Source organism: Anomaloglossus baeobatrachus, chromosome 11, assembly GCF_048569485.1.
Source record: "Anomaloglossus baeobatrachus isolate aAnoBae1 chromosome 11, aAnoBae1.hap1, whole genome shotgun sequence".
Classification (NCBI taxonomy): domain Eukaryota; kingdom Metazoa; phylum Chordata; class Amphibia; order Anura; family Aromobatidae; genus Anomaloglossus; species Anomaloglossus baeobatrachus.
Genome location: NC_134363.1, coordinates 94434368 through 94454486, shown reverse-complemented (window position 1 = coordinate 94454486; position 20119 = coordinate 94434368).

Below are 20119 nucleotides of genomic sequence, written 5' to 3'. Positions count from 1 at the left end.
GCATGAAAGGGTGTCATCTTCAAAAAGAATGAGGGGCAGAAACACAAGGGACTTCTTCAAAAAGAATGAGGGGCTATGTACAGTTCAGCTGCTTCTTACTTCTTTACATGTAGGGATTCTTCTCCGGCTCCCCACCTGGCAGCAGGTAGACAGCGGTCAGCACAGTCTGCGTCTCCTGCGTGGCTGTAGCAGGCCTGCTGCAAGATGCTGCGGCCTGGGCCTGCTCTGAGGTAGTGCTGCTGGCTTGCATAGGGTTACTGGCTGGCGCGAGGCTGCTGGCTTGCAGGGGGTTACCAGCCATACGGCGCCACTCTGGCTCTTCTGGGGCTGCCTCCTTGTCTTGGCGGGCCGCGCCTGGCATGGCGGCGGCCTGGGTTGGAGTCGCTGCTGCGGTGTGGATGGGCGTCGCTCCGGCGGTGAGATCTTGGCGGGCCGCACCTGGCGTAGCTGTGGCCCGGATCGGCGTCGCCGTGCCGGGCGTCCCTCCAGGGACCGCGGGCATGGCAGCGGGGGTTGGGGCTCTCGCGCCAGCAGGGGCATTAAATGACTCACCCCTCAGTTGCATCTCCGGTGTTCTGGTGGTCGCTGTCTTGCTGCAGGGTGCTGGTATCGGAGCTGCGGTCGTGGCACACGCGCCTGCAGGAGGACCGGGCAGGAACCCCACCTGGCAATCCGGGTTCCGCCGGCTGGGGGTGTCACTCTCTTTACCCGGCTCTGCAGCGGCTGCTGGATCTTCTCCGCTCTCCAGGACGCAGGACACAACCCGGTTCTGAGGTGCGTGTCCCGGCTCGGCCACTCCTCCTCTGGCCGCTCGTTGCTCGGCGTCCATCCTTTTAGCTTCTTCACGCGCCATCTTTTCTTCCTCCGCCTTCTATGGCGGGCACCGCTTCGCGCGCTTTTCTTGGACAAGGGGGCGGGGCTTTCCTTCGCGCCCTTTCTTCTTGCACGCCCCCCTTCTTCCCGCTCTCAGCAGCGCTAATGGCGGCGGTTTCTCAGTAAAGTACACAGTCTGTCACACGGTTCTTCAGGCGCACAGTACCCGGTGTGACCGGGCACGAAATCCTGTTCGTGACGCCAAAAGTTGACTCGCCCACCCCAGGGCTATGGGACACCCGGTGCTGGGCCGGACTAGTCCGGTGGTAGTCAGTGGTGGCTGGGCCCGGCTCCGTGGCCCTGGTGGGTGTCAGTAGTTTATGTGGCTGATGACTTTAAGTTTGTGTTCGTGACGCCACCTGTGGTGTGCGGCTATTAAGCCGCCGCTGCTGTGTGAGGCCTCCGGGATGGTGTTATGGCAGCAATGGTGATACTGCTCCCCACAGGTGGAGCAATGCCCGGGGCACAGTTGGTGCTTATGAGTGTCTATGCAGCTGAAATAACAGAGACCACTTCCAGGGTGCAGTTCAAGTTCTTTAGTCACAGTTCTTGTCATAGCTCTGTAGGGACCCTCGAGCTGCTGGGACCACTGTCAGGGACCTCCGCTGTTTCTGGGTGATTCAGAGAGTAAAAGCCGGTGCCCTTCTCTTAGTGTCTCTTTCTTCTGCTGTCTCCCTTAGCCTTGCCTTTGTTGGGGTGGACCTGGCTTGGCCTCCACTACAGCCTCCAGGCTGGGGGGTCACCTGTCGGCTGATTACCCCTTTTCTGAAGGTCTGCTATGGGTTCTGGCCCTGGGAGTTTACAACGTTCCCTGGGCCTCGGTTTTTACTGTTTGGAGATTGTCTTTGCACTCCTCCAGTCTCTAGGGACCGTCCCCTGTCGCAGCTTAATCACTCCACCGATGTTAATGTGGAACAGGCCACCACAGCCTACAACTACCCGTGGCGCCTCTAGGCCCTCTCCTCGGTACCTATCAAGGACTGCTCGTGGTACCTCTAGGACTACCCGTGGCCCTGCGACTCCTTCTGTCTCCTACGTGGTGTCACCTGGACCTCTGGGTCCCAGGTTTTTCACCAGGAAGCGTCTCCTTCAGTTTCTCTGCTCATGACTGACTTGGAGCCTTTCTTTCCTTCTTTCTTGTCTTTCTTTCTTTCCTCCTCCTTGCCTGCCTCCAGCAGGCCTCCTCCTCCCTCCTTTCTCTCGTTCTTCTTCTCCAACTACATGCTCACTCTCTCACTCCCTGAGGTAAACTGAAACTAACTTGACCTTCCTTTCTCTATCTGCTCTCTGGTGGCTCCTCCCACCTCCCCAGTTGCTAAGCTACCACCCTATGGGAGCAGGGATGGGTCTTACAGCCCCTCTCAGCATGCAGCATGGGAGGGTTGCCTGCCACTTTCCCTGGTCCCAGTATGTACCTAACAATGGGTGTAGTGTGGATTTACCAGGGGACCGGAGTTCACTCTCTTCCTCTCCCAGAATGGGGCATCACACCGCTGATGGGGTGCAATGACCTGTGGCGACGGAAGCCTCAGGGGCACCACACAAACACTGAGTGAACTTAGTGGCATCCTAAACGTGGCTGTTGGACTTCTGTATTGTCCCACTAGTGCAAAGATATTTGCAGCACCTCTGCCTGCATTGCACACTCAAACTCATTGTTACTAAGCCATTATACTAGCAAACACTGAGTGAACTTAGTGGCATCCTAAACGTGGCTGTTGGACTTCTGTATTGTCCCACTAGTGCAATGATATTTGCAGCACCTCTGCCTGCATTGCACACTCAAACTCATTGTTACTAAGCCATTATACTAGCAAACACTGAGTGAACTTAGTGGCATCCTAAACGTGGCTGTTGGACTTCTGTATTGTCCCACTAGTGCAAAGATATTTGCAGCACCTCTGCCTGCATTGCACACTCAAACTCATTGTTACTAAGCCATTATACTAGCAAACACTGAGTGAACTTAGTGGCATCCTAAACGTGGCTGTTGGACTTCTGTATTGTCCCACTAGTGCAAAGATATTTGCAGCACCTCTGCCTGCATTGCACACTCAAACTCATTGTTACTAAGCCATTATACTAGCAAACACTGAGTGAACTTAGTGGCATCCTAAACGTGGCTGTTGGACTTCTGTATTGTCCCACTAGTGCAAAGATATTTGCAGCACCTCTGCCTGCATTGCACACTCAAACTCATTGTTTCTAAGCCATTATACTAGCAAACACTGAGTGAACTTAGTGGCATCCTAAATGTGGCTGTTGGACTTCTGTATTGTCCCACTAGTGCAAAGATATTTGCAGCACGTCTGCATTGAACATCCAAGCTCATTGTTACAAAGCTATTATACTAGCAATTTATGCTGCCAGTTTAAGGGCCGTAGTTGCATTGTCAGGGATAATTATTGTTGTTTATTCTGCTGTTAATAACGCTAGACCCCCGCTGGAATCTACACCCCCTCTCAATTTTTACTACCACATTTTAAGTGCACAATCTTGTCGCAATCAACATGAGTGGCAAAATGACAGATGCTGGTGGAAAGGGGAAGAGGCGTGTTGGAAAAGGAAAAAAAGGGTTTGTCCGTGGGGAAGGTGGCAAAGCTCCATTAACATCTGCTGAAGATAGACCAACTACCAGCAAAAGTAAGATGTCTACTACTTACCGTGGACAATCTTATGTGCTCCCTTTTTTACGGACACGAACAACTGGAACAAAGGTAGATGATGACCAAAAAAGGAAAATGCTTGAATGGATCTCAAGTGGTCCAACAACTGCCCTCTCAGCCACCTCAACTACCGCATCCAAAAAACACCAGTCCTCTGAGTTGTCATCCCAATCAAACTTGCTTTCTCCCAGCTCTGAAGTCTCCATCCGCCCTGCACAGTATGGTGGAACTGAGATGGCTGAGTCTGCAGAGCTGTTCAGTCACACTATAGCCTGGGAATCAGAGGTCTGCTCCCAAGCTACAGTGAGTACAGACTAGGAAATGGTCTGCAGTGATGCCCAGAACCTTTGTGACTCTGATTCAGGCCGTGAGGACCAAGTTTCTGAGCATATTGTTGACCCTTTGTCACAAACAGTAACACCTGTGGTTATAGACAATGAGGAACATACTGATGACGATGAGACGCAGATACCAGATTGGGATGATAACTTAATTATTCGGTCAGGGCAAGAAGAGGCTCGGTCTGAGGGTGAGGGGAGTGCAAACACAACAAATGATGAGGAAGTTCTAGATCCCACCTACTGTCAACCCACAGTCAGGCACTCGAGGAGGTCAACAGAGGCGGTAGAGGAGGATGCAACCGACGACAAAGTTACCTTGCGCCTTCCTGGACAGAGTCGGAGCACTGGTAGCACGTCTACAACTGCATCATCAGCCAACACTCTGCCTCTGAGCACTAGTCGGGGGGGCTCAGTAGGTCGCATGCCCTCTAAGCCTTGCCTAGCCTGGTCCTTTTTTGACATAGAAAAAGATCGCCCAAATTATGTGATCTGTAAAATTTGTCGTGATTCTGTTAGTAGAGGGCAAAACATCAGCAGTTTGACAACTTCTTCCATGAATCGTCACATGAATAAATATCATATGTCCCAGTGGGAAGCTCACCGTGCTGCAATGCGGCCTAGCGGAGCGAACCATCCACGGCCTGCCCCTTCCAGTGCATCCGCGCGCTCTTCATCTTCTAGGACTGTGGGGACAGCTGTCATACCTGGTTTTCCACCACAACTTCCACCAATGTAACCGCAACAGGCAGTTTGCTAGGTAGGTCGTCGGTTGGTTTGGAAGGGGAAACAAGTGCGTGTGTACAGCTCTCTCAGACATCGATAGCACCAACGTTGGATGAAGGCAACATCATGTCTACACCTGCACTTTCCTCACAAACCTGCATTTTTCCAGGGACACCCTACTCAACACCGTCTACCCACAGCAGCCAGATCTCTGTCCCTCAGATATGGACAAATAAAAGGCCATTTCCTGCGACCCATGACAAAGCTAAGAGGTTGACTTTATCCCTCTGTAAGCTCTTGGCTACCGAAATGCTGCCTTTCCGCCTGGTGGACACACAGGATTTTAGAGACCTTATGTCTGTCGCTGTGCCTCAGTACCAGATGCCCAGTTGCCACTACTTCTCTAAGAAAGGTGTGTCTGCGCTACACCAGCATGTCGCACCGCACACAACATCACCGCTTCCTTGAGAAACTCTGTGTGTGAACGGGTGCATTTCACCACAGATACTTGGACCAGTAAGCATGGACAGGGACGTTACATGTCGCTGACTGGGCACTGGGTAACTATGGTGATAGATGGTGAAGGGTCTGCTGCACAAGTCTTGCCGTCCCCACGACTTGTGTGCCACTGCTTCTGCCTCCTCCACCTCATCTGGGTCCTCCACCTCTGCCCCAAGCCTGCCTGGTCAGGCCACCAGCGTTCTCACTGCGCAGAAGGAATCACGCACCCCTCATTACTATGCTGGCAGCAGAGCGCAACGGCATCAGGAGGGCTTTAGCTTGACATGTCTTGGGAATAAGAGTCACACAGCTGAGGAGTTGTGGTCAGCTCTGCGGTCCGAGTTTAATAAATGGTTGTCTCCACTCAACCTGCAGCCTTGTAAGGCCGTGTGCGACAATGCTGCAAACCTGGGTGCGGCCCTTCGCCTGGGCAAGGTGATACACGTGCCTTGTATGGCTCACGTGTTGAACCTTGTTGTCCAGCAATTTTTAACACACTATCCCGGCCTAGATGGCCTTCTGACCAGGGCACGAAAACTGTCTGCTCACTTCCGCCATTCAACCGCCGCAGCTGAGTGACTTGCATCGCTCCAGAAGTCTTTCGGACTGCCGGTTCATCGCTTGAAATGCGATGTGGCGACACGCTGGAATTCGACTCTCCACATGTTACAGCGACTGTGGCAGCACCGCCGAGCCCTGGTGCAATACGTCATGACGTATAGCCTGGGCCAATGAGATGCAGAGGTGGGGCAGATCACCCTGATGGAGTGGTTTCAGATCAAGGACCTATGCACCCTTCTGCACAGTTTCGACATGGCGACGAATATGTTTAGCACCGACAATGCAATTATCAGCATGACAATTCCAGTCATTTACATGCTGGAGCACACGCTAAACACTATTCGGAGTCAAGGGGTGGGACAACAGGAAGGGGAGGAACTAAAGGAGGATTAATATGCGCAAGGGACAACAACATCACCAAGGTCCAGATGTTCATCATCACCAATGCGGCAGGCATGGGACCATGGGGGACAGGGATCAACAAGGGAGCATGGTAGCAGGCGAAATGTTGAGGAAGGTGCAGGAGAACATGAAGAAATGGAGGACGAACTGTCCATGGACATGGAAGACTCAGCGGATGAGGGAGACCTTGGTCAAATTTCAGTTGAAAGAGGTTGGGGGGAGATGTCAGAGGAAGAAAGAACGGTTAGCACCTCTATGCCACAAACACAGCGTGGACTTGGTCCGCATGGCTGCGCAAGACACATGAGTGCTTTCTTGCTGCACTACCTCCAACATGACCCTCGTATTGTCAAAATTAGAAGTGATGATGACTACTGGCTTGCCACACTATTAGATCCCCGGTACAAGTCCAAATTTTGTGACATAATTCTAGCCATAGAAAGGGACGCACGTATGCAGGAGTATCAGCAGAAGCTGTTACTCGATCTTAGCTCGGCTTTTCCACCAAACAACCGTGCAGGTGCAGGGAGTGAATCTCACAGTTGTAACTTGACAAACATGGGACGGTCTCGTCATCTTCAACAGTCTACCCGTACCAGTAGCACCATATCTGGTGCTGGTAACAGCAATTTTATTGAATCTTTTCATAATTTTTTAGACCCTCCTTTGCAAGGCCAACAGAGACAACAAGTCTGACACATAGTCAACGGCTGGAGAGGATGATACAGGAGTATCTGCAAATGAACATCGATGCCATGACTTTGCAAATGGAGCCTTGCTCATTTTGGGCTTCAAATCTTGAAAAATGGCTAGAGCGCTCCACTTACGCCTTGGAGATCTTGTCGTGTCCAGCTGCTAGCGTTGTCTCTGAACGTGTCTTCAGTGCTGCTGGGTGTGTGCTGACAGATAAGCGCACGTGTCTGTCTAGTGACAATGTGGACAGACTAACGTTCATCAAAATGAACAAGTCATGGATCCACAAGGAATTTACTACCCCTGTGTCATCCTGGAGAGAGTAAATGCTTGTGGATTTGGAATGTGCTTGATGCAAATCAAAACATCCTGTTTGCAACTAGGGCACAAGTGCTGCCACTGATGGGGTGTCTGCGTGGCCCAATTTTTGGAAAAAAGGGAGACTCCGCTTGGAGTAACCCTTGCTTACATTGTTTTTAAAAATGATCCAAGATGCACAGCGCTGGGATCAGGAAAGACTTAGCTATGTACCCCGGTGTCATGCTGGGGACGGTAAATTATGGCGTATTTTGGAATGTGATTGATGCAAATCAAAACATCCTGTTTGCAACTAGGGCACAAGTGCTGCCACTGATGGGGTGTCTGTGTGGCCCAATTTTTGGAAAAAAGGGAGACTCCGCTTGGAGTAACCCTTGCTTGCTGTGTTTTTTAAAAGGAGCCAAGATGAACAGAGCTGGGATCAGGAAAGACTTTGCTACCTACCCCGGTGTCATCCTGGGGACGGTTAAGAATGGCGTATTTTTGAATGTGCTTGATGCAAATCTAGCTGTGAAGTGTACAACTGGGGCACAACTGCTGCCACTGAAGGGGTTAGTGTCTGTGTGGCCCAATTTTTGGAAAAAAGGGAGACTCCGCTTGGAGTAACCCTTGCTTGCTGTGTTTTTTAAAAGGAGCCAAGATGAACAAGTCATGGTTCAGCAAAGACTTTGCTACCTACCCCGGTGTCATCCTGGGGACGGTTAAGGATGGCGTATTTTTGAATGTGCTTGATGCAAATCTAGCTGTGAAGTGTACAACTGGGGCACAACTGCTGCCACTGAAGGGGTGGGTGTGTGTGTGTGTGTGGCCCAATTTTTGGAAAAAAGGGAGACTCCGCTTGGAGTCACCTTGCGGTGTTTTACATGATTTTATAGGGCGTGCCATGCCTATATCTGTGTCTCCTCCTCTTTTTCCTTGTCCAGCTCTTTTGTTTTCACATGAGTATATGTCCTTGTCACTTTTCCTTGTGTTTGTGTTGTGAGTTGTTTGTCACCTTTTGGACACCTTTGAGGGTGTTTTCTAGGTGTTTTTATGTGTTTGTGAATGCCTGCCATTGTTTTCTATGCGGTTCGAGTTCGGTTCGTCGAACGTTCGACGAACTGAACTCGAACGAGACCTCTGTTCGACGAACCGAACCACGACCGGTTCGCTCATCTCTAATCAGCACTAAACAATGGAGGTAAAAATAAAAGGTAACATTTCTTTTTACCTAAAGTGCCAAGTGCAAGGTGATGTCCGAAGAAGGTTCCAGCCTGTCACAGTAGTTCTAAAAGGACCCCAAGACCATCAATTTACGTTTCAGTAAGGTTTTTGCTTCATCAGGTAGGGAGATCCTCCTGGTGCATGAAAGTGATGACTATACTGTAAATAGTACTACCCATTATGGTTAATGAGGAACATTAGGTTAAAAATGAGGATGCCGAATTCGGCGTTCCCTGGAGTGACTTCCGGGTTAGCGGCGGATGCACATACGTTCATTGAGCCTGGGCAGGATACGGGGTGCATGCTCGTGAGCCGGGACAAGTAACCCAGGCAACCGCGCACACCGCCCAGAGCCAGCAAGCCACTAAGCCGGAGGGCACATGCGGGGACGCGTCACCCCAGCAATCGCATAAGCGCCCCAGCACAAGCTGAGCATCGGACTGTAGAGCACACGCGCGGCCGCGGGGACGCGTCAGCCAGGCAACCATCATGTGCCCCAGCACCAATGACAGCAGGCAAGCCAGCCGGGCAATAGGAAGCAACAGTACATACAGATAAGAAAGCAGGTAATGCCAATGGGGAAATAATAAATATTAAGTACATCGTGAGGACATATAACCTATAGAATATAGTTATAATTCAACATGCATGCAAAAGATAGAAAATCAGCATTATCATTAAAAGTCCATTGTATTCATAAGCTGTCAGATAAGACACAGAAATATAGAAGTACACATAGTGAAGTAAATATGAAATATATCACAGTATATCTGTATCCAGTGCGATAATAGAAACAATAGACCAAGTAGGAAGTGGTTTTCTTTCTTTCTGTCTTCCTGATGCTATCTGGATGGAAAAAGGAATATTTTGTAAGAGGCAGATGCCACCAAATGGGAATGCACGTACAAACTGGAATCTAATGAGAAAAGTGACATGCCCCACCATGATCTGTTTGAGGGAGACACCCGGAAACCGGGCTGGATCTGTCTTAGGGATGTCACGGCGGCAGGGCCCGAGTCTGTGACCCTGGTGGTGTCGTTTAGATAAGGGAATTCTATTTACAGGGGATGATGCTTCGTGACACCACATGTGGTATTTGGCCAGATATGTCTGACGCTGCTTAGATGGGACTGCTCGGGCAGATGGTGACGCAGCTGAGATGGTACAGCTCCCCCCAGGTGGAGCTGTGACCCCAGGGCAACTGTAGGCAGTTTTCAGCCAGTGGGATATTTGAATAGCGTGGGGCTGATGGCGCAGGCAATGAGTCCAGGACACAGCAAGATGCAGTCACAAGTAGTGACTGTAAAGATTGGAGATCATACCGATCACATAGTGATCGTGTACACAATCCCAATCACGAGCTTTCCTGGGAAGCTCGTGTTACAGATCGGGTCCAGCGGCTGTAAAAAAAAAAAAAAAAAAAGCACATTGCTAAAATACATTCTGATTATACTTACAGGTCTTGCGACGCTTCCTGCAGATTCTATCACCCAACGCTTCTGCTTCCGTTCCCGATCATTGCTGTGCCACCGGTAACCAGCACTGACTTACAAGACCTTCGATGACGTCATAGCCATGTGACCAGTCTGATGTGAATTTTGCACAAACATTGACTTACAGACTGGTCACATAACAATGATGTCATCGAAGGTCCTTTTAACTGAACTTTGACTGTCACTGTGCGAGTGTCGCATCACGGTGCACCAGGGCCGGACTGGGACTAAAATTCAGTCCTGGCATTTGTAGGTGCACAGGCCCACTTGTTGTGTGATGAATGTGTAATATTTTTGTGCACTTGTATAACACGGCCATATAACATGTAGTCACGGCTGCATCCAGTATTACAGCTCAGGCCTATTTATTGCTCTTAGTTGCAGGACCTGGCAAAGACGCTATTTTCCCTACAGATCTGGGTTCCATAAATAATGAAGAGGTTGCTGCTCTCCTTAGTGTTGCGGCCTCATCATAAAGCTGATGGGAGGGATGCACAATCAGATCCCCCTGTACTAATATTCATAATGTAAATAAACAATACCAAAAGGCACGGACAATCCCGTGCCATATTCACAATATGGACAAAGCCATATACAGATTATTATAGACAAAAGGAAGAAAACATTCTGTACAACGACTTAATGATAGAAAATGTATATTTTATTGATAGAAAATAGCTAAAAAGCAGACAAACAATATTGGATTAAAATTAGCAGAGACAAAAAATGGTGAGTACCAATAGATGGCGCCCTCACCCCACAGTAGGTATATGGTAGCACATGTTAGAGTTTAGCACACAGCACATAAAGGGCTAAAAAGCCAATGTTACATACAAACTAAAGCGTGCTGCTGCTTATTAGGTGCTCGTTACTGATACATCAATAACATAGTGTCAGAAAGGTTCTTGTAACAACGCACTATAATACCTTGCAACCAACATACCTAAATGGTGGATGAGAGCCCAATTCCCCGACCCATAGGTTTCGGTATGACTCCTTCTTCCGGGGGTGGTCTCTGATTAAAAGAGGTGACCTTATAAAGGATAAATATCCAATCACTATCCGTCTTGACCCCAACCAATCAGATCATAGGGTGTGTGCAGTGACGTTATGTCCAATACCATGCCCATCACCTCAATAGGTGGATACATAGGGCGTGCTGCAAGTGGGGGTGTGGCCAGGACCCCCACGTGCAAACACGCATGAGAAAGCCACAGAATACACCCAAGGACCTAATAACGCCAAACCGGAAGTGATGTATGCCGAACCGGAAGTGATGTATACAAAACCGGAAGTGATGTATGCCGAACCAGAAGTGATGTATACAAAACCGGAAGTGATGTATGCCGAACCGGAAGTGATGTATACAAAACCGGAAGGGATGTATGCCGAACCGGAAGTGACGTATCGTGACTCTCCGTGTCACTGACATGGGGGCGCGCGCATCCTATAGCTAATACAAGTGTACCCTCAATGTCCACATGCGCCTGCGCACCCTAACAGTGACACAGATTAGCAGGTAAATGCTACATAGCGAGATCGTCACTAATGGATGCTGGTATATCATTATACATAACGGATTAAAGTGCATCCATAACGATTTGAATACCCAGCAAAAAACATCACACAACATCGCCGTAATGAGGGTGCACACACACTACGTGACCCTGGGGACATACCCCCAGTCCCACGTGTGTGCACATACCCCACCAAAGCGACGTGAAATAAGTAATATGGTAAGTACTCAAAATCGTACAAACACCAATGGCCGTTAATATATATTTACGCGGCGTGGATTATGATACCGACACACATATATAGGTGTACTGCAACATTAAAATTCAGAATGAGTGGCAAGGAATATAGCATCGCCCTGGCATATCTAACAAAAGCGCAATGTCCAATGCAGCGCACACGCGTATGACCAAAGCGCAATGTCCAATGCAGCGCACACGCGTATGACCAGTTGGACCCACGCCGCCACGGGCGCGCCAAACCACAGCCATGGAGACTCAGTCACCAGGGCGGTGGAAAAAGCAGACGCGCACATGGCGGCACCGGGCCCACGGGTAGACGCATGCACGCACCGGCCTCACGGGTATAAGGTGGAAGTACGAGATCACATATATTAACAGATGTAATACACCTCTGGGCCCTGACACAATTACTCATATATATCAGAGGACTCCACACAGCCCAATATAATCTATATTGATTATTCCACGATGATCACATCAACAGAAGTTCCGTATATTTGTCGAAAAGGCCCATGTAGATAATATGCTTCTCCAACTTCATATATCAAGGGTATACAAGGACAGAATACAAGACGGATATGAGAGGAACTGAAAAATAAAAAATAATAAAAACACAAATAAATATAAGACCAAATTAGAGCAGAGCATCACGGACGCCAACTGAAACCCCACATGTCATCTTGAACCCGAGAAAACCCGAGAGAGACACCATCAGAAAAGAGCTCCCTATTCTAGAAAGGACACAAAACTTAAGTACTCATTCAATCCATCAGGCTGTAATGTTTTCAATGTCCATATCCACTCAGTTTCGCGTTGTGCAAGAAGTCGGCTAATATTGCCGCCTCTAACCCCAGTCACAACCTGGTCTATGCCTCGTACCTTCAATAAGTTATAATTGCAGTTATGATGTTTCTTGAAGTGCCTCGGTATAGTCTTAAGGCCCTCAATGTCCACATCATCTACGGCGGCTTGAATATCACGGACGTGTTCTCTCACGCGTACCTTAAGGGCTCATGTGGTAAGGCCAACATAGATGAGTGGACACGGACAACTGGCATAGTATACTACAGCCTTAGATAGACAATTAATTCTCTTCTTGATTGGGAAGACTTTCCCATCCGACGAGGCAAAATCGGTTGCTGTTTCGATATTGGGGCATGCTATACACGACCCACAAGGTGAACAACCAAATCCAGACCTCGGGGAACGAGAGGATATGGGCAAAAATGGAAGGACAGCATTATCTATTTTATCATAATGACTTGATGTTAGTATGTCCTTGAAGTTCCTGGCTTTGCGGGCCGCAACTGACGGTCTATCAGGCAGGTAGCTCTGCAGAATAGGATCAACGGTAAGAATAGACCAAAAGCGGGACATAACATCCAACATTCGACCCCACTGCGAGTGATACCTGGTGATCATCCTTACAACATTAGATGTCTTTCTTACGTGATCACCAAATAATAACTCCACACGTGGTGAATTTCTGGCTCTATTGTAGGCTTTTTTAATAGATCTATTACTATACCCACGATCACGAAATCTTTGTTTAAGTTCAAGGGCTCTGGACTCAAAAGACACATCTGAGGAGCATATCCTTCGTAACCGAAGAAACTGCCCCACAGGAACTGCCCGTATCACATGGGCAGGATGGGCTGAGGTGGCATACAGGACTGAATTAACAGATGTATCTTTACGATATAGGTCAGTCTGCAACTGACCCGATGGGTCCCGCTTGACCAGCACGTCCAGGAATTCGAGGGATGTGTCACTGAATCTGTGAGTCAAACGTATATTGACCTCATTAATGTTCAAACTCTGAATAAATAAATTAAGATCATGGGGACTCCCCTGCCAAATGAAAAAGATGTCATCGATGTACCGCGTCCAAAAAGGGACGCGGTCCACCGATGATATCACATCTGACAGGAGAAGGTCCCTCTCCCACAGCCCCAGGAATAAATTAGCATATGAGGGCGCAAAGGCCGCCCCCATTGCCACGCCCTGGAGCTGTAGGTACAGGGACCCCCCGAAAAAGAAAAAATTATGAGTTAATGCAAAATTCACAAGATCCATGACAAAACCCCTCTCCGTCCCGGACATGCTGGTCATTGACAGGAAATATGCAATGGCCCGTAGTCCGTCGTGATGTCGAATGCTAGTGTATAGCGATTCGACATCACAAGAGACCAACAGGGAACCCTCCCCCACATGTAGAGAGTCTATCTTTTGCAAAAAGTTGCTCGTATCTCTCGTATAAGACGGGAGCGATTCCACTAGGGGCTTGAGTAATGAGTCAATATAAATGCACACCCGCTCAAGAAAATTACCCACCCCGGACACAATGGGTCTCCCCGGGGGTGTAATTATGTCTTTGTGCACTTTGGGCAGCAGATATAGTGTCGGTACCTTTTGTTCAAATACAACTAATGAATCAGATAGTCTCTTCTCAATGGTCCCACTCTCCACAGCACTATTCAACAGACATTGCAGTTCTTTCTTGTATTTGCTGAGGGGGTTAAAAGTGAGACGCTGGTAGCACTCACCCATCCTGAGTTGCCTATATGCTTCCCTTTCATATAACGCACAGGGCCAAACCACGATATTCCCACCCTTGTCGGCTGGTTTTATTACTATGTCATCCAATCGCCTGATCCTGTCAATGCAGCTCCTCCCCTCCCTCGTAAGATTATCTTTATAGATTTTAGTAGGAAATTTAGAGAATTCATTGGAGACTAGCCGCACAAACAGTCACGATACGTCACTTCCGGTTCGGCATACATCACTTCCGGTTTTGTATACATCACTTCCGGTTCGGCATACATCACTTCCGGTTTTGTATACATCACTTCCGGTTCGGCATACATCACTTCCGGTTTTGCATACGTCACTTCCGGTTTGGCGTTATTAGGTCCTTGGGTGTATTCTGTGGCTTTCTCATGCGTGTTTGCACGTGGGGGTCCTGGCCACACCTCCACTTGCAGCACGCCCTATGTATCCACCTATTGAGGTGATGGGCATGGTATTGGACATAACGTCACTGCACACACCCTATGATCTGATTGGTTGGGGTCAAGACGGATAGTGATTGGATATTTATCCTTTATAAGGTCACCTCTTTTAATCAGAGACCACCCCCGGAAGAAGGAGTCATACCGAAACCTATGGGTCGGGGAATTGGGCTCTCATCCACCATTTAGGTATGTTGGTTGCAAGGTATTATAGTGCGTTGTTACAAGAACCTTTCTGACACTATGTTATTGATGTATCAGTAACGAGCACCTAATAAGCAGCAGCACGCTTTAGTTTGTATGTAACATTGGCTTTTTAGCCCTTTATGTGCTGTGTGCTAAACTCTAACATGTGCTACCATATACCTACTGTGGGGTGAGGGCGCCATCTATTGGTACTCACCATTTTTTGTCTCTGCTAATTTTAATCCAATATTGTTTGTCTGCTTTTTAGCTATTTTCTATCAATAAAATATACATTTTCTATCATTAAGTCGTTGTACAGAATGTTTTAATATTCATAATGATGACCTATTCTTCAGATAGGTGATCAAAGAAGCTGTAGTTTTCACTGGTTTTAATTTTGGGTGCATACCACTTAGGGAATGTGCAATGATCTTTTGGGGGGCAGATCCCATCATGGAAACCACTATGAAAAATACTTAAACTGAATGGACATCTGCATCTACTTGCTGTGCACTGCCCCTCTTCAAAATTACCACCCACACAGCCTCTCTATATAATATACCCCCCACACAGCCTCTCTATATAATATACCCCTCACATAGCCTCTCTGTATACCGTGTTCCAAATTACTATGCAAATTGGATTTAGATGTCATAGCGATTATTTTTTTTCAATGAAACTCCTTGATGGTATTGTATCTCAGGGTTCTTTGGATCACCAAAATCAATCTCAGATATCTGTGATAATTAGTTTGCCAGGTGAGCCCAATAAAAGGAAAACTGGATGTTCCTCAATATTAGGCAGGCCACAGTTTACAAGTAACATGGGAAAGAAAAAGGATCTCTCTGCTGCAGAAAAGCATCAAACAATGCAATGCCTTGGACAAGGGATGAAAACATTAGATATTTCACAAAACCGTAATCATGATCATTGTCCTGTGAAGAGATTTGTGACTGATTCTGAGCACATACGTGTTCGTGCTGATAAAGGCAGAATGAGGAAGGTTTCTGCCAGGCAAGTCCAGCGGATTAAGAGAGCAGCTGCTAAAAAGCCATTATAAACCAGAAAACACATATTTGAAGCTGCTGATGCCTCTGGAGTCCCTCGAACCTCAAGGTGTAGGATACTTCAAAGGCTTGCTGTGGTGCATAAACCTACTATTCGGCCACCCCTAACCAGTGCTTACAAGCAGAAACGGTTGCAGTGGGACCAGACATACATGAAGACTAAGGTGGGCTTTACACGCTGCGACATCGCTAGCAATTGCTAGCGATGTCGAGTGCGATAGCACCCGCCCCCGTCGCACATGCGATATGTGTTGATTGCTGCCCTAATGAACATTATCGCTACGGCAGCTTCACACGCACATACCTGCTCGGCGACGTCGCTGTGACCACCGAACAGTATCCCCTTCAAGGGGAGGTGCGTTTGGTGTCACAGCGACGTCACCGCGGCATCACTAAGAGGCTGGACAATAGAAGCGGAGGGGAGGAGATGAGCGGGACATAACATCCCACCCACCTCCTTCCTTCTGCATTGTCGGTGGAGGCAGGTAAGGAGATGTACTGGCAGCAGCAGCGATATTATGAAAAGGAGCGACATGTCACTGATCAACAATTTTTGACGTTTTTGCGATCGGTGATCGTCGCTCCTCGGGTTTACACGCTGCGATGTCGGTAACAGTGCCGGATGTGCGTCACTAACGACGTGACCCCGACGATATATCGTTACCGATCTCGCAACATGTAAAGCCCGCCTAATTTTCAAACAGTCTTGTTTACTGATGAGTGTTGAGTGTGACGCCCTGGCCGGGCCAGGTAGTCACAGATAGGGCCCCGTATTACACCTGTCCCTCATAGGTAACATACAGCCAAACATTTAAACCCTATTCACCCCCCTCAAAGCTTGATGGACACACCAGGGGGCGGAACCAGGCAGTTGGAAGACGCCCACCGAGGAGTTCAGACAGCCTGGGGCGGGAAAATAAACAGTGCAGTTTCAGAGTTCAAGTTGGAGAGGTGTGTGGGCTGGAGCTGTGTGCAGCTCCAGCAGAGGAGAGAAACCAATTTGAGCAGGTGCCGTGGTAGGAGCCCTGGTACCTCTGGCTAGGAGGCAGACGGCGGTCTCCGTCTGCAGGAGCTGGGAAGACGGCTCGGTGGAACCGAGGTGGACCGGGACAGGGTTGTAGCCCGCCGGTACCAACCCGGGGAACCGACTCGGAAACTGGAGCACAAAGGGGGTACTCAGACCCTGAAGCTAGGTCCAGAAGCTACTGGGGGCTAGCTAATTAACCGATTGCGGCCAGGACTAGCGGTCCTGTCCCACCCAAAGTCCCGACTGAAGGCAACAGCCCAACGAGGGTGATAAACGGCCACCGAAATGGCTCAGAGATCCCACGGGCCAGCGTCTGCGGGCAAAGGGCTCCTTAGGCGACAACAAGCCGGGAGCGGACTCCTGAAGTTGCAAGCATAGGCAGTCCACCATCCAACACAGGTGCGGGAGAAAGACAGAGACCACCAGCCGGGTGGGGGACCAGACTGCAGCCGGCTGCAGGCACCGACCACCATCACCTTGATTTACCAGAGACTCGTGTGTTTACTAAAAGTGAGTACAACAGCACCCTCCGGTCGCCCATCTCCCTGCACCGCCAAACATCCTCCCAATGAATCTCGGGGCCACCATCCCTGCCCATGTAGGGGTTAACAACTTGCTGCGTAACATCTCCCCCGGGTGCCCCATAACTGCAGCGGTGGTGTCCACCTTCACCACATCTCGTGGGTGTCGTCACGAACTTAACACGGCTCCGGCCGCACATCTACGTCCAAAAAAACCACAACCCCCCTTTCAGTTGAAGTGATCACGAGATCCCTGGGTCCAGAGACCTTCGAGCCACCCACTGAAGGTCCGGATCCGAGCGGCTCGGCTGCCGAGCACGGGGCGGTACATTGAGCAAGCCTTCGTGGTCCAGGTGGATGGAGTAGTGGATGGTAGGTGGATGTCCACCATGTCCCAACAAGGCTGGGACGTCAGCAAGAAGGTGGAGGAGTCATGTTTTGGGCCGGAATCATGGGGAGACATATGGTAGGCCCCTTTAGGGCTCCTGAAGGTGTGAAAATGACCTCTGCAAAGTATATATAGTTTCTGGCTGACAACTTTCTTCCATGGTGCAAAAAGCAGAAATGTGCCTTAAGGAGCAAAATCATCTTCATGCATGACAATGCCCCATCTCATGCTGCAAAGAATACCTCTGTGTCATTGCTGCTATGGGCATAAAAAGAGATAAACTCATAGTGTGGCCATCATCTTCCCCTGACCTCAAACCTATAGAGAACCTTTGGAGTATCATCAAGCAAAAGATCTATGAGGGTGGGAGGCAGTTCACATCAAAACAGCAGCTCTGGGAGGCTATTCTGACATCATGCAAAGAAATTCAAGCAGAAACTCTCCAAAAACTCACAAGTTCTATGGATTCAAGAATTGTGAAGGTGATATCAAAGAGGGGTTCCTATGTTAACATGTACAGTAACTTGGCCTGTTAGGGTGTTTTGGATTTTTTTATTTAAATTGCTTATTATTTTAGTGAATGTGACCTCCTAATGCTGCAAATTCCACAAATCAGCATTTTCAGTTCATTAAAACATATCAAATGTTTAAAAGCTCTACTGTGCCTAATAATTTGAAACAGTGTATTTTGAGAATTTTTTTTTAATTTTGAAGACTGTACTCTTATCATTGGGAGGTTTCTTCAATAAAATTCGATGTATACTCTAATGGGTGATGACTTTTATTAGACTGACTGTCATTTGCACCGACCATTTAGGAAAATCAGAGAAAAATATAATTTGCATAATAATTTGGAACATGGTGTATAATATATCCCCCACCCAGCCTCTCTATATAATATATCCCCCATACACTGCCTCTCTATATAATATACCCCCACACACTGCCCCTCTCCAAAATTTTGCCCCCTCCCGCCCCCCACACACACACTGCCATTCTGTAAAATATGCCTCCCTCACACACACTGCCCCTCTGGATAAAGTACTCCCCCCCATTGCCTCTCACAAAGATGTGTCCCATTTACAAATGTGCCCTAATCCTCTCCTAAATCATCCACAGTGATTAAACCTTTCATCTTCGGCTCCTCCATGGAGCGCACTGCCCGAGGTGTCTCTGCGGCGACAGCAGCAGGGTGATTACTTCAGCAAGGTGCTGATGTCATCATGCAGCTGCACTTCGGAGCCCCAGTCCCGGCATTGTCACTGATCAAATGTATATACGTCTGACAGATGCAAATACATTTAAATAGGAAGGCGGGAACTGCGGTCACCGCAACCGTCACTCTCCTCAGCAGTGTGTATGCCGGGCAGCATAGTTTGCCCTGCGCACACCATCGCACAGCAGGACCGGGGTGGCACAGAACAACACAGTGCACTGCCTCCTGGTCCTGCTGCTTTTAGCTGTGCAAGAGATGAGCAAACCCGAACTGAAGGTGAGGTTTCAAATAAGGAAGGAAATATATCCAGCGATAATTCACATTCCGGATTGCATAAAATTTACCTTTTATTTAAGTCCATATTTAAAAAACTGTTTTAGTTCATATTTGGCAATGAAAATACTAGGAGTGGAGGTATAAACACAATGGCAGGGACTACGTGTTTCAGCAACTGGTGTTCGCCTTCATGATGGTCCAAGTGAGGTTTGTACTGAAGAGCGGGTGTCCGGGTCTCTGACTCAAACATGGACTTTAAAAAAAGTCTGTGTCCGAGTATAGAGTTCTGGTACTGTTCATATACTAATAAAGTTTGTTGAAAGGCTGCAGCACACCCAATCAACAAGCTTTATTGCATGTGGAACTTGCTTGTACACTGCTGTGAATAATAAAGATAAAGAAAAAAAAAATTATGTGGGCTCTCTCCAATTTTTTATAACCAGTGCAGGTAAAACAGACAGCTATTGGCTGCAATCCTCACCAGTTTGCTTTACCTTGCGGGTTATAAAAATAGAGGGAAACTCAAGCTGCTTTTTTTAATTATTTATTTAAATTATTTTTAAAAAATAGTGTGATAACCACTTAAGGTAAAGCAGGCTGCTAGGGGATGGGAAGGGCCAATGTTATTGGGCCCTTCCCAGCCCAAAAATAGTAGCCTGCATCTGCCCCAGAAGTTGAACATCAATTAGTTGCTTCAATATTGGCGCGGTGGCACTCAAAATAATACTTTTGGAGTTAATGTCAGCTGTGAATTGACAGCTGACATCAAGCGAAGGAGTTAGTAGTAGTGAGTAATAGGGAGGCATCTATCATATATGCCCATTACTAACTAGGTAAGTATAGAGTTAAAAAACAACACATGGAAAAATGTTTTGGATGTGCGGCCATTTATTTTT